This window comes from Mustela erminea, chromosome 3, assembly GCF_009829155.1.
Source record: "Mustela erminea isolate mMusErm1 chromosome 3, mMusErm1.Pri, whole genome shotgun sequence".
Lineage (NCBI taxonomy): Eukaryota > Metazoa > Chordata > Mammalia > Carnivora > Mustelidae > Mustela > Mustela erminea.
The window spans coordinates 135,859,322-135,872,755 of record NC_045616.1 but is presented as its reverse complement, the minus strand read 5'-3'; the positions used below and the strand labels follow the sequence as shown (position 1 = coordinate 135,872,755).

The 13,434-nt window shown below is 40.0% G+C and overlaps 1 pseudogene; it reads left to right on the top strand.

Moving 5' to 3' along the window:
• The first annotated feature begins 6,757 nt into the window (after nt 1-6,757).
• LOC116587254 lies at nt 6,758-12,631 on the top strand (annotated as a pseudogene).
• The last annotated feature ends 803 nt before the right edge of the window (nt 12,632-13,434 follow it).

The following is a 13,434-nucleotide window of genomic DNA, read 5'->3' as shown; positions in this document are numbered from 1 at the left end:
ACATGAAACCGCCATCGTTGTTTCTCAAGGAAACTCCCGCTCCAGAAGAGAAAAGAAGCTCTTTTCAAATGCTTCCTGCTGGTGGTAAAATCTGCCTTCTGCAATTCATGGAAATCAGACCAGTTGGAAGGAGGGCATAGGTGGTGTTGCTTGCCCAGATGTGTGCATAATAATTATAATTATATGATAAGAACCTACTGAATTAGTCATGAGGAGTGGGCTACATGTTTCCCCCACTATTCAAAAGTGGAATGTTCCTATGACATCTCTGGTAAGCCAAGATGGCATAAAATGAAGAAACAATTACTGTTAATTTAGGAGGAAAATTTTTTTAGTGCCAAGATCCAAAACATAACCTCTCTTTCCGACAGCCTTTCTGATATCCTAGGACAGAGTTTGCTAACAGATGCACAAAATAAATAGAGATCAGGCACAGTTCCAAACTTCGGCCTCCTAATGCTGAGACACTAAGTATGGTTCCCAGGGAAGAAGCTTGTCAGAGACATTCTTATTGCTATGGGGGTGCTGGCCCTATAAGGACCCACCGCAAAGCAAATGCTCAGTGCTATTTTTGCTTTTCATCACAAAAAGTGCAAATCATCTTTGGATTTCTTTCAGATAACAAAAACAGGTACAGCACTAATGTAGGGCTTTCATGAAAGCAAAATGGTGTAATGCGAACCTTCAAAAAGTAAGGGATACCTGTACATACCTTCTTAAACTCCTTGGGTAATTCTGAGAAGTAGCCTAGTAGAGAAGCCCTGGGCCAGTCCTCACTCCCCAACATCCCTCAGCCTAGGGCAGGGTTTCTCCAACTTTTCTGATAAGAATTACCTAGCATACCCGCTGAAAATACAAATTGCCATACTCCATTCCAGACGCTCTGGATTAAATCTTGCAGAAAGAAGCCTAAAAAGTAGGTGAATCTAATGAAGTTGGGAAACAGCCTCAGTCTCAGATGTTTAACACATATAAGAACTGACTGAGGACTTGGTTTTTAAGAAATGAAGATGGCCAGGCATGACCACTTGAACTGAAGAAACTCTACTGGGAAAATATGGGATTTTCACTGTTAACTAACACGCTCAGTTGTTCCTCAAGTCTGATACTCCATGGAAAATGTTATCCCACATCGGTAGATGACCTCAGAGCGTGGAGGATAAGTCCTAGGTAATGCCTCCACCCGCAGCTCCTATGGACACTCTTGTTCGAACTTCTTAGTGGCTGTGGAGAAGGGCTGACTCATTCTGAGAAGGGACGATCCTAAATTCTCTGAGTCTTGGCAGTGAAATCTCTAAAGTGGACCACATGGCATGAGACACTAAGACAAGCCAAGGAAGGCTGGCATCCAGAGAAGCTGCTCCTGGGGCTCCATTCCATTAAGCCATGAGCCAACTCACCTATGCCACTGCCCCAAGGAAAAGGTTTTTGCCCTGGCACTATGAGCATCCAGTAGGACCCATCCACTGTCTACACAGCTGGGAAGCTAGGCAAGTTTCCCTTCAGCATCTGTATTCTTCACTCCCTCCCTGCCACAATCTTGGACCCTATGCCAGTGGGACTTGCAGACTCACCATCCAGAGCCCCTGATGGACTAGGACCCATCAGGGTACATGATATAGTCCCTGTTCAAGCACATTTGTGTCCCCAAGCAAGGAGCTATCAGTTATAGAAAATGTGAAGGATAAAGCATTTTCTTCCTTTCCCTAAATTCCTATCAGTACATGAATGAGAATTTCTGCTCTCTCCAATATACTTAAGCAAAAGCTTCTCCTTTCTTGTCACCTCTTCTTGGCTTTTCCTAAGTGATAACAGAGAATCAGTTAACAGTGTAGGAAGAGAGGTTTTTGCTGGGCCTCTGCCCTCAGCTGGAGGCATCTATCCAATGGATAGCTTCACCCCTGCTCTTCTACCTCCTGGAGATGCCATGATTTGTCTCTTCAATGATATGAATCTTCAGGTATGGATCCAGAAAATCAGTAGGGGAAAGTTTGCTTCAAAGTACAAGAGAGAGAGGGGTGCCTGGTTAAGCCTCTGTCTCCAGCTCAAGAAACGATCCCAGGGTCCTGGCATTGAGCCCCGCATCAGGCTCTCTGCTCAGCAGGGAGCCTGCTTCCCCCCCTCTCTCTGCCTGCCTCTCTGCCTACTTGTGATCTCTGTCAAATAAATAAATAAAATCTTTGAAAGGAAAAAAAAAGTGCAAAAGAGACTAGCGATTCACTATTTGTCCCAAAAAGATGATGAGGTGATCTTATCTCTGCACACCTACCTCCCATCTGTTTTAATATCTCTTTTGAAACCAGTATCAGCTAAAAGCATTGGGACTAACACAAAAAATGGATCCTTGGTTATTGGATAAGACACTGATGGACAGACTGACTGACTGGCTGGCTGACCAACCAGACAGACTCCCAACTGAACCCACATCCCACCTGTATTGACTTCTACAGTTGATTTTTCATAGTCGCCGAATAAAGATTTTTTAAAATGGAGGTAAGTGACCTTTGACAAAATCTGCAGATGGAATAGAACTGCCTACTATCTTCCCCTCCCAAAACACCCCTAAAAATGCCAGGAGAGGGTTATTTTTTTCTTAAGACATAAATCTAAAAGGCCAGTAGTCCATGAGAGCAGGAACTAAGAGCAAAATGTTGGGGGAAAAAAAAGTAAGTAGTGTATTCCCTAAACCAGAAAGCTGAGAAACAATTTGATTTGTACCGAAGAACACTTGAAAATTTTAGAAGTTACCCAGCAGGTCCTCTAGAAAGAGGGTCTAAACAAGGTAGCTAAAAATAAACAGGATTGGTTGAAAGTCTACATTTTAGAGTCAGACTTCCAAAGCCCCTCTCCAGACAGGCATGTTATACAATTTGCTGCTTTTCTCTTCACTGATCTTACAGACCTCTGTGTCCTTTCAAACTGTGTGCATTTCTCCTTTTTATTTTTATTTTTTTAAATGAAAGGAGGGAGAGAAAGTAAGAAGGAGGGATTTTCTATTAACGAGCATGTCGAGACCCAGTTGGCTGCTCTTCTCTCCTCTCTGAATCTAGCCTTTTCAAGTCCACCATACACAGTCCGCTCAAGATCCCAAATGAACTTTGACATACCTGAGGAAATTTCACGGTGAGGACAGTTGAACACCATGGTGCATTACTCAGTAGCTTGGCTTCTGTTTAAACATTTAAGCGAGTCCATCCAGGCTTTCCCTGTTTTCCTTCTTCCTGCGAGGCACAAGGCCTCGACCCTCCAGGCGACTGTCCTGCTGGCCAGGATACCTGACTTCCCTGCCTATAGCAAAGGATGAGGTCATTCCTCTAGCCCCTCCATGGTCCTGAAGAAGTCTCTGTCCCACCCTGGCCCAGGTCTCCCTGCTGAAATTGAAGGAAGCCACGTCAGAGTCCTCACCACCTACATGCTAGAAGCCCATTTCTCGTCATTTCTGTTTTGCTCTTATCAAGGCTCCCCTTGCCTCGGGTCCACCCAATATCTCTACATTGTCAGAAAACTCATTCTGAATTAGATACACATTCATTCTTTCTAGGCATTTTCCCTCTGCAAATTGGCTTCTTTCTGGCTCTGCCTCGGGCCAGCCTTAGCATAGTAGGTCCTGTTTGGGACTCTTCTGCTCCAAAGCTCTCAAGGGTCTCCATTTTCAAGATAATGATCTTGATCAAGATAATAAGGGGCACCTGGGGACTCAGTCAGTTGAGTTTCTGACTCTTGATCTCAAGGGTCGTGAGTTCAATCCCTATGCTGGTTTCTACACTGGGCATGGAGCCAACTTTAAAAAAAAAAAAAAGATAATGACAATGATTTGGCTCTGGGAAGACTGGTGGACTAAAATTATGGCTCTTGATACTCTAAGGATCCTGTCTTGTTTACATTTTGATGCATAAACCTCTAGCAGCCTGCCTGAATCCTAGTCACCATCTTTGGGAGAAGAGGAATTTCTAAACAGGTTCTAGAAACACAGTTTCTTGAAATAGGTAGTTTGTGGTCATTTTGCTTAAGGACTCTAATATAATAGGGAAATACTGGATTTTAGTCTCACACCCAGGACTCTATACTCTTACCAGAGCACCTATAAAATGTGTTAAAGATCACTAACCTACACCTACTTTTCTTATCCTTAGCCCCAGAGATGTTTTTTTGCAACATCGTGTGTTTATTAAGACTGCATTCTGGGCCACTGAATTCTGGCTCAGCTCTGTGACCTTAAGCATATTACTTAACTTCTCAGTTTACTCACTGGGGATATTAATAGTACTTGTGCCGTTTTATATTAGTTAATACATGTATATACTTAGAATGATGCCTGGCATATACTAAGTGCTCAATAAATGCTGTTATCACTGACCCATCCTGCCCTTCAAGGAAGACAGAGCCCACCCCCAAGTTACCCACTCCTTCCTCTGCTGACCCCTACGACTGGTGTCACTTTCAATGTATTCATCACTCTACAGTGTCCCCTAGTGGTCAGTGCTTCCTGAAGCCAGGAGCTGTATCTTAATCTTTATATTCCCCAGTATCCGGTGCAGAGCTCTGCATTTTCTAATTGTGTAAAAAGTGTCTTTAAAATCTTTTTTTAAAAAGATTTATATATTTATTCATTTATTTGAGAGAGACCAAGAGCATGAGACTGGGGGAGGGGCAGGGAGAGAATCTTCAAACAAACTCCCCACCGAGCACCAAGCCAGACTCCGGGCTGGATCTCAAGACCCGTGAGATCATGACCTGAGCCAAAACCAAGAAGCAGACACTTAATGGCGTGAGCCACCCAGGCGCCCCATGTGCAATGAATATCTTTTAGAGAAGAGAGAAGAGCAGACAGTTCTGAACTACTCAACAGAATGTTTGACTCATTTTCAGAGACTTAAGAGGAGGTTATCCCTCTGCCACACGTTCTGTGGCACCTAGAAAATCTCCTCATATGGTTTTACTTCTTTCCCATCTCTATGGAAGAATAGTGAAACATCTGCTAAGAAGAGGCTGGAAGAGGAAAAGAGGGAGGGAACAGAATCAGTGCGACTGCTCCAGTCAGCAAGGCAGCCAGTTCCATTGCTTTGTGCTCTATGACCTTTCCGAGATGTCATTTTTCAAGACTTTCCCAGCAGGAGTACCCTACCTTCCCCCAAACTTCCCTTAGCATTATTGTACCACCCCAGAGTTTGTTGATCACAGTTTTGTTTACAAATACTATGGCAACCCCAGAAGCTCTGGTAAATCCAAAATATCTTGCCAGCAAATAAAACACAAGGCGGGAGCCATCACAGCCCTCTGGACTCGCAGCCTCACTGATAGGGTTTTAAAGACATCTGTTTTATGTTCCTGAGTATGCATTGTACCACGACTTTCAGGGCATTTTTCTCCTTCAAAGGGCACATGTCCTATGGGACATTTTAAAAAACCCATTCCTCTTGCCAATAACTGCATTAGAGTTTAGCTTCAGAGCCCCACAGAGAGGATTATCAACTTTCTTTTTGATGTTCAAATTAGTAGTGGGACAGTACATCAAATGTGAACTTTTTTTTAATGTGTCCATATCCCTTTCCCTTTACCTGTTTAGTTTGTTTGCAGATCCTGATAAAAGGAGTCAAGTACATGGAGTTTGTGGGGAAGGTGATCCCAGTAACAATGGGAAAAAAAATGGGAGATGAGACAGGAGAAAGAAGGCAACAAATAAACAGTGCCAGATAGAGCTCCCTTCTGCTGTAAATAACTGGAGCGTAACTCCATTTGGGAACACGAAGAGCCAGTTAGGACATGTGCTTTGAAGTTACCAAACCCAAGAGGGGAGGGAGCTGAAGATTCATTCATACACCAGTTTTCATGGGTCATGGTTGTTGACTGCTGTGTGGATAAGATGGAACAAAGCCTCAGGCACTTCTCACCTACTGAAAAAAAAAGAAGTCTTAGGGTGTTAGAATTCTGGCACTGCAGTGACAAGGCCAGAGGGGCCAAGGACAGCAGTAACTACTAGAGGACACTCCTTAGCCCTATGCCCAAGTTTGGAGATTCTCCCCTTTATATTTGTATATTTTCATCTTTCGTAGCCTAAACAGAATGGCTATTGGTGATATGCACATGAGATTTCTCTTTGGCAGCAGTTCCTTTCCTACTAATTGAGGGTCACATCTGATTATATGTGCAGTACCCACATAAGATTAGAAAGAGGATTAGATCTCACTAACTGTCCACACCACATATTTCCACCCTTCACCTCAAAGCTCTTCCCATAGTTGGTTATGGCTATATTGTCCTGCCAAGTCCTCCCTTCTCCATGCCAAATATCCTCAGATTCCTTAATAAGTATGTTAGAGTAACACCACCTGCTGTTTGAATAATGCTTTACTTACTTATGAGCCACAGAACATGGTCATACCATAGCTGTCATTCTTTCGGAGTCCTCTCATACCTTCCTCATCAACTCCACATCTGCCACTTTCTGTAAGTTTGGATCTTGTTGGTATAAGGAAACATAGTCAAATTGCCTGTAGACTAGGTATAACATGCTCTATATGACTGTCAAAACGATAAAGAGGGGCGCCTGGGTGGCTCAGTGGATTAAGCCACTGCCTTCGGCTCAGGTCATGATCCCGGGGTCCTGGGATCGAGTCCCGCATCGGGCTCTCTGCTCAGCAGGGAACCTGCTTCCCCCTCTCTCTCTCTGCCTGCCTCTCTGTCTACTGTGATCTCTCTCTGTCAAATAAATAAATAAAATCTTAAAAAAAAAAAAAAAAACGATAAAGAATCTGGTATGTATGGAGGTAAGCAAGCAAGCAAACAAACTGGCCTTACACAATTTCATGGATGCTGGCAGAAGATACAAGATTCCAGGGTCAGAGACAAGACTTTACGACTCATGGCACAGCAAACAGCATAAACATCAGAATACTGGTGCCAGTTCCTCAAGCCCAAATTCCTACAAGGCAATGAGAAGAGAACCAAGTGACACCCACACACATAGGGGGTTGTTTTACAGGAAAGTTTATAGAACCTGAATCTTTTATAATGGCCAAAAAGGAAACAAAGCAAAAAGCCTGACCTTGGCTCTAGTGGGAGAAATCTTTTTTATACGAGGTTTATAGGCAATCTTGTCTTTTGTTCTAGAAGATTCTATCTCTATCTTTCAAGACACTTGCTATATAAAAATCTTTGAGAAGATAGTCTAAAACAAAGGTCAGAAATGCAGAAACATGAGAATTGAATAATTGTCTATCAATATTTACATAATAGGTGGATAAATGTAGACGAGTACATCAATTCTTATAAAGAATATTCTAGTTTCCAATTGACTTCCATTCTCATTTCAGAGGCACTTCATTGGCATTTTGGGAAATGGTATCTTTTATTTTACCTCTCATGTTCTAGCCACCCAATTCTCTGTCAAATCCCTTAATGAAAGAAATACATAAACACTTAAAATATAATAGTGGAATTCCTACTTAAATAAACACTGAGTTTAAAAAAAAATTAAGTGAAGTGTTGCAGAACTTCTACCATGAACTGAAATGAAATCTCATGAACTAAATTACTCTTCCAGCTGAAACAACTAAAAAGCCAGATAAAATGATGACACAATGGTTTTCAAGACATTGAACAGCAGGTAATAAAACACAGTGAACACTAAAAGAGGAGAAAAAAATAAAATGAATCTGCAATTGTCCCACCTTACTACTTAGAGAAGTTCTCAGGATGTGGAAGAAGAAGGAAAAATTAGCTGGAACCAGCATCATCTGTGAGTTGAAGAGACATAGCTGAGAGTCTGAGGAGACCAAAATGGGTAGAGTTTGCATAGGAGAGTACTGGAAAGAACAGGGCTTAATGAGGAGCTCTTGAGATCAGCAGATAACCCACCATAAGTCTTTGACTGAGTGCTGAACAACATTTGTGTATCAGGAAATTACCTCAGGCCCGCTGAGGTCAGGGTGGTGGGGATACCCAATGAGATTAGACCAAAGGTCATACATTGCCAAGAAACAGTCCCTGGTTCCACAAACCAGAGAAGAAAACCTCACAGTTCAGGGCTATTAGCATATATTCAAGTTTTACCTTCATAATGGGTGAAAATTAGTTCTAGACTAAAAGCTTTCTGGTCCTGCCTAACAAAATCTAAAAGCAAGACCCGAAAGAATCATACTGTTAGATTAGTAAGCTTAGTGATACCGTAACAAAAGTATTCAAAATGAAAAACAGAAGAGACTGAAGAGAAAGATGAAGAGAGCATCAGTGAGATCCAGGCCAACTTCAAATGGTCTGTTACATAGGTGATTGGAGTTCCTGAAGTAGGAAAAGGAGATAATAATAATAATAATAGAAATAATGGTCAGGAATTTAATGAAAACTATAAACTCACAGCTCTAAGACATTCAGCAAAATCCAATATTAGAAACATGAAGAAAACTGAAGTACCCCACAATGAGATTGCATTAATAAAGAGATTCCAGTGATAAAGAGAAAATCTTAAAAACAAACAGGGAGGTCATTATGTGGCCTATTACCAAAGTTATAATATGCAAAAATAAATAAATAAATAAATAAATAAATAAATAAAGATAATTTACCAGATAATTATAGCACACTCCCAGTGAAAAGAATGCAAGTTAGAAGGGACTAGAGCACATATTCCAAGTACTGAAATGGAATTCTATATCCAGCAAAAATATCTTTTTTAAAAAATATGAAATAATTAGGGTGACTGGGTAGCTCAGTCAGTTAAGTGTCTGACTTGTGATTTTGGCTGAGGTCATGATCTCATGGGTAGTGGAACTGAGCCCCCATCTGGGCTCCTCACTCAGTGCAGAGTCTGCTTGGGATTCTCTGCCTCTCTTTCCTTGCCCCTCCCCCTGCTCTTGCACTCTCTCTAAAGTAAATAAAATCTTTTTTTAAAAAAAATGTGAAATAATTGTTTTTTTAAATATATAAAAGCTGAAAGAAGACATTACTAGCAGACCACAACTATAAGAAACATCAGATAAAGTAACTCAGGCAGATAGAAAATTTTATCATTAGAAATCTGGATATAAAGAGCACCAGAAAGTATAACTATGTAAATATAAATCAGATGTTTTCCTTATTGTTTAAATCTTTTGGAATGATAATTGACTTTAAAGAAAAAATATCGTGAAGCTTATAATGTATATAAAAATAGAATGTAAATAATAATAGCACAGAGGTTAAGAGGAAAAAATGAAAGTATATCATAATAAGGTTCTAATATATTTGAAATTATATATCACATGAGCATATATTATGATAAGTTAAAGATGTTTACTATTAAACACAAAGCAACCACTAAAAAATACAACAGAGTTACAGCAATTATCCAAAAACAGAGATGAAATGGAATCATCAAAAATACTTAATCCAAAAGCAGCACATGATATGGTCTGAATTATCCCTTCATACTTCATATGTTGAAATCCTAACATCCAAGTAATGGCATTGGGAGTTGGGCCTTTGAGATGTGATTAGATCATGGTGACAGAGCCTTCATGAATGGGATTGGTGCCCTTAGAAAAGAGACTTTTGAGATATCCCCATCTACTTCTATTGGGTAAGGACACAAACAGAAGTCTGCAACCGAGAAGAGTGCTTTCACCCAATCATGCAAGTACCCTATTTTGGACTTCTAGTCTCCAGAATCACTGGAAGTAAATTTCTATTATTTTTAAGCCACTCAGTCTGTGGCATTTTTTTTTTTAAGATTTTATTTATTTATTTATTTATTTGACAGACAGAGATCACAAGTAGGCAGAGAGGCAGGCAGAGCGAGAGAAGGGGAAGCAAGTCCCCCACCGAGCAGGGAGCCCGATGCGGGGCTCAATCCCAGGACCCGAGCTGAAGGCAGAGGCTTTAGCCCACCGAGCCACCTAGGCACCCCAGTCTGTGGCATTTTATTATAGCAGACTAAAGGCACAAAAGAAGAAAAAGAGAACAAAGAACAGATGAGACAAAGAGCAAACACAAAGCAAAGTGAAGATTTAAATTCACCTTTATCAATAGTCATATTAAACATGAATAGCCTAAACACTGTAATTAAGAGGATTTTTGAAAAAGCACTTGCTTCCTACCATAAACACTTTAAATATAAGAAACTAACAGGTTAAAAGGAAAAGAATGGTTTGGTAGGCTAAAAAATAGTCCCCTGGAAAATATCCACATCCTAATCCCTGGAACCTATGAACACATTACCTTATATGGCAAAAGGGATCCCACTCATGTTATTAAGGATCTTGAGATGACAAAATTTCCATGTGGACCTACTGTAATCATGAGAGTCCTTATAAGAGAGAGACAGGAAGGTCAGAACAAGAGAAAGCCATGTGACAGTGGAAACAGAGATGACTAAGAGGATGTAATGACACTATGCTGTTGGCTGTAAAGATGGAGGAAGAAGCCATGAGCCAAGGCTTCTAGAAACTAGAAAAGGCAAGGAAATGGATTCTTTCCTACAGCCTCCAGAAGGAACGAACCCTGATGACACCTTGACTTCAACCTAAGGAGATCAATTTCGGGCTTCAAACCCGGAACTATAAAATAACAAATTGGTGTTGTTTAAAGTCACTAAGTTTATAGTCATTTGTTACAGCAGCAATAGGAAACTAATATAGATGAGGAAAGATGTGCCATGCTAACACTAATCAGAATAAAACTAGAGTGACTCTTTTAATATGAGACAGATTTTAGAGTAAAGAATATTGCCAGGGATAGAGAAGCTCATTATGGAATGATAAAGGAATCTGTCAATTCCTCTGGAGGACATAACAATCCCAAAAATGTTTTATCTAATAACAGAACTTCAAAAATGCATGAAACACAATTTGATGGAACTTTAGAACAAATTTTTCAAATCTAGAGCTATAAATACGGATTTTAATATCTATCTTTCAATAATATCCATCTCTTAATAATTCTACTAGAAAAAGTAGACAGAAAATCAGTTAAGATACAGACATCTTGAACAACACTGTCAGCTTGACCTAACATTTCTAGAACATTCCACACAACAGTGTACATATTCTTTTCATTTGCACACAGAACATAGGCCACATTCTGAGCAATAAAATCTGTCAATTTAAGAGGATTCATGTCATACAAAGTATTACTCTGACCACAGTGAAATTAAATTCTAAACCAATAACAGCAAGATACTTGGAAAATGCCCAAATATTTGGAAACTAAGTAATATAGGTTTTTGACAGTTTTATTTAGGTATAATTGACACAAAACTGTGTATATTTAAGGTATATAAGTAATAAACTTTTAAATAACTTAATGGATCAAAAAAGAATTGAAGGAGAAATTAGAAAGTATTTTAAAATGAAAAAAAAAAGAAAGAAAAACAATATCAAAATATGCAGGATGTAGCTATAGCAGTCCATAGAGATAAATACACAGTTGTAACTACCTATATTAGAAAGAAAAAAGTTCTCAACTCAATGACTTCAACTTCAACTCTAAAAAATTTAAAAAAGAATTTCAAATTATACCAAAGAATTAAAGTAAAGTAGAAAGAAGGAAGGAATAAATATCAGAGCAAAAATTAATGACCAAAAACCGGAAAAATAACAGAGAAACCAATAAACCAAAAGCTGCTTGCTTGAGAATATCAATAAAATTGAAGAACCTTTAAACAGAATCATTAGAGGAAAAAGGGAAAACAAAAATTAATAATATTAGAAATGACAGAGGTGACTACCTCAAATTCTACAGATAGTAAAAGAATCATAAGGAACTATTATGAGCAGCTTTATGCCAATCAATTTAACAATTTTTAAATAGACCAATTCTTTGAAAGTTACACACTAACAAGGTTCACTCCACGTGGTTCTTTTTCATGGCACTTCAGAGGTGGTCGTCTGCTTCAGGGTGAAGCTGAACATCTCTTTCCCAGCTACTGGCTGCCAGAAACTCATTGAAGGGGACAATAAATGCAAATTTATGAGAAGGATATGACCACAGAAGTGGGTGCTGATGCTCTGGGCGAAGAATGGAAGGATTGTGTGGTCCCAGTCAGTGGTGGGAATGACAGACAAGGCTTCCGCATAAAGCAGGGTGTCTTAACCCATGGCTATGTCTGCCCGCTACCATGTAAGGGACATTCCTATTACGACCAAGGAAGACTGAAGAAAAAAAGCACAAATCTGTTCCAGTTTGCACTGTGGATGTTGATCTTAGTGTTCTCAACTTGGTTATTGTTAATTTAAAAAAAGAGAGAGAGAGAGAGAGAGAGAAGGATATTTCTGGACACACTGATATTACTGTGCCCTGCCGCCTGGGACTCAAAAGAGCTAGCAGAATCCGCAAACTTTCGAACCTCTCTAAAGAAGATAATGCCCACCAGTAGGTGGTGAGAAAGCCCCTGCACAAAGACAGTAAGAAACCAAGACCCAGAGCAATCAAGATTCAAAATCGTGTTACTCCCGGAGTCACACGACACAAATGTCAGCATATTGCCCAAATGAAATAGCATATTAAGAAAAATAAGGAGGAGCCTGCAAAATATGCTATACTTTTGGCCAAGAGACTGGAGAAAGCCAAAGAAAAACACCAGGAACAGACTGCCCAGAGAAGGAGGCTATTCATTCTGGGAGCTTCTACCTCGAGGTGTGAATCGAATCAAAAATGAGATTTTCTAAGAGTAATAAAAGATTAACATAAGATTAATTAATCTAAGATTAGACGTAAAAAAGGCAGTCAGCATAAATAAATCTCAAAATAGAGTAAAAGTAGCCAGACAAAAAAAGAGTTTGCATGTGTGATTCCATTTATATAAATTTCTAGAAGGTGAAGACAACTCTCATAGGAAAGAAAGCAGATCTGTGGTTGCCTAGTGTGTGGGAGCGGTGTGACCAGGGCCCAGGAAGAGAGGAGAGGGCTGGCTTAGGAAGGGGCAAGAGGAAAAGTCTTGGACGTGATGATTATGCCCACTAGCTTGATTATGGTGATGAGTTCAGGGGTATATACCTATGTCTAGACTTATCAAATTGTATACTTTAAGTATGTAAGTTTATTTTATGTCAATCAGTAAACCACATTTATTAACGAAACGGAGTTTTTGGTTTTGGGGTTTTTTTTTCCCAATTTGAAAGATCGTTTCTATAAATCTCCAGTCAGTCCGCCTGCTTTTAAAGTTTGAATTTGAAGGACCATCCAGCTATGTTCAAAGGGACTCACTTGAGACACGGAGGCATGTGCCTAGTCTATGCACATTTACGTGCAACACGCAGAATTCCGCTCTGAAGACAGAGCAGGGAGAGAAGCTGGTAGGGCGGAGGGTATGGGCAGCAAGACTTGCTGGAACTACCAACAGAGCTGCCAACACAAAAAAAACCTGCTTCATTGGCCCACCATCTACGCAGGCAATACACAGGGTACAAAGTTAGAAAAATCCATTTTCCTTACTTCTGGCCTGACGTAAGTATTCTCTGG